Below are 2826 nucleotides of genomic sequence, written 5' to 3' on the forward strand. Positions count from 1 at the left end.
TGGTCCAGCCCTAGCTGCAAGCACATCCACTGTTTGGTTTCAAAGTCTGCATTAGGCTGGAGCAGCGCTATAGCTCACCAAGTTGACTCATGAACAGAGGCTGTAGTTCCCCGATGCAGCGGTCGTGGTTCGACTCTTGCTCACGACCCAATTCTCTCCCCCCTTTCCTGTCTATCTCTACTGCTCTAAATAAAGGCAAAAGCCAAAATAATCACTTACTGCTGTCTGTCAATGTGCAGAAAAAACTTTTACTTTAAGCTTTATTTCTTTATTTTTTTTGTTTGTTATTAATAAATGAGAATTGCTGCTGCTTGGTAGTGCATTAGCTTCCACTGAGGATCCTGCTGTCATGCATTTTCTTCTGAGGATTTTGGAGCCTTAAGTGCAATTTACATTTTAAATTTTAAAGTTGGCATAAAATGACTACACATAATGGATTTTGACAGTCTCACTCAAAGTTTTTTTTTTTCTTTAGGCTCCCAGAAAAGAAAAGAAAGGTGTGACAAACACAGAAGATATTGTCACGATGTACCAGAACAGTAAAAAGCTGATTTTAACCATCATGTAGGGAAACTCTATGACAAGGAACTATTTTAATAAATAAATATATCTTATATATAAATAGAAAGCTGTGTAATAATGTCTAAAAAGTAGGTCTCCCCAAGAGTTACCTGCAGCAGCGGGGCTGACTGTTAGGACAGCAACTGTCAAAGCCTTCATGTGGTTATGGCAACAGGCGGCAGAAAATTGGCTTTTATTTACATGGAACTACTAATGATTAGTCCTGTAACCGCGGATGTTGAACTTCACACGGTTTTGTACCGTCACACTGTGTCCTCATTCGATACATCCCTATGTGTTGGGAAAGCTCAGTGCTGTATCTTAGCAACCTCCTTACCACCTGTGATGATGAGTGGAAGTTTAGAGCATCCCTGGGTGTGTGTGTGTGTGTGTGTGTGTGTGTGTGTGTGTGTGTGTGTGTGTGTGTGAAAGAAGCAAGAGGTAAAGACGAGAGAGGGCTGAAAATACAGTGACTGACGCCTCGCAAAATTTAATAGCCGGTACTGAAAAATGAGACTTAGTGATGGGGTTTTTGAAAGTTCAGTGACTGGAAATTCACAGATTTCAACCGTGGTTCAAAGGGACCGAAAGTTAAAGGACAGAAGAGTGAAAGAAGAGTGTGACAGGCAGCCAGCAGTTAGAGATGGGGGATGACAGAGGACAGCAGAAGGGAGCGGGAGGGATGAATCTTTCATCTGAACAGCGCTAGTGGGCTTTTTTTCTTATTGAGAAATGAGAAACACAATCCAATATTAATATGAGCGTGTGGGTGTATGTGTGTGTCTCTCTGCGAGTGTGTGCGGGAGGCATCTCATGTTTTGACCATCCTTCGATGTGGCGGTGCATTTCATTAGTTCATCTCCAGACTAAAATAAATGGGAACCATGAGTTTTTTTTGGGGGGAGGGGGGGAATGAAATGACAGTAAGCAGATGGAGGGGATGAAAGACGGGTGGTGTCTCTGGGCGTGCGAATCAAACCGAAAACAGCTTGTTTGTAATACAGCAGTGAGGGGCAGAGAGAGTGCATCAGACAAAAAGTAAGTTGCTTTAGCAAAAAAAGCAAAAGGCCCAGAGGGCTTGTACGTAAGCTGAAGTAACACAAACAAATCTAAACGATGAAGGGAAAGATGTGGAAGTGACATTTGTGATTCTGTCTGCATCCTGTCTTCAACTGATTTCTGCCATTGCCTTGAAAACTTTTTGCTTTAAGTACATTTGAAAAAAAAAAAAAAGAGAAGAAACTACAAATTGCATCTTGATAGTGGCTCAGGGGGTCATGAAATACGATGCGCAATTTAATTCTAGATGGAGCTGGAAACCTTGAAAACCATATTAAATAAACCAGTTCCACAAGCTGCAAGGCTGAACAAGGATGCTTCCACAATTAAATAAACAGGGAGGCCACGGAGTTCAAGCACGCACCAATTTTAATTTAAACAAACAACAGTTCCATGTACTGCATAATTGAAACCATGGCAACAGAAAAGAAGATGTAACTGGGTGGACTTTATTATCATTACTGGCTCACAGTGCGTGTACATTCACCGACATCCAGGTGTTGGTCGGGGCTTTTAAAGTATTATTGGAGCTACAGCATGTTAACGTCGTATCCCTGCCAGAGGATTTCACTTTTGGAGTGATGAAATAGCAGAATTGTGCTTTATTTAGTGATAAAAACAACAGTTCTTGGTGATTTAGATGGAATAAAGCATCAGAATGCTGACTCGGACTGAGCGATATGGTGGAAAATATCTAATTGCAGTGTCTGACGGAGATATTGCAATTTTATCTGTGATCTAATTGTTTTTTTGATGTGAAGCCTCAGTTCAATATTCCCTGTGTAATAGATTTAGACGCTGTGATGGGATGGAGCATGACCACATGAGAAAGCATCAACAGTGTGACTTTGTAAAACCGTCAAACCGTTAAACCCTGAGTCTGACACGCTGCACGGCACATCCTGTAAATCAAGTGTTCTGAATTAAATCTACAAAACGTCTAACGTGTTTATGCCCCGTAGAACCACACATTTCAGCTCTTTGTGTTTCTGTTAAGGGATAATGTGCCGATCTGAGTTTTTGTGCCTGTAGAACAGAGTTTTTTGTGTTTTGTTTTTGTGGTTGCTGCGCTGACTGCTGTCCAGACTGGGCGGGCCTTTCCCAATTGAGAGAGCGTTCACTCACACTCCTCTGCACCTGACGTGGATTCACAGCGCTGGATGAAGCCTGCCTCCACCTGTGCTCCAGCGCCTAGTGGACTGATCT

Source organism: Stegastes partitus, unplaced genomic scaffold (assembly GCF_000690725.1).
Source record: "Stegastes partitus isolate 25-593 unplaced genomic scaffold, Stegastes_partitus-1.0.2 Scaffold1113, whole genome shotgun sequence".
Classification (NCBI taxonomy): Eukaryota; Metazoa; Chordata; class Actinopteri; family Pomacentridae; genus Stegastes; species Stegastes partitus.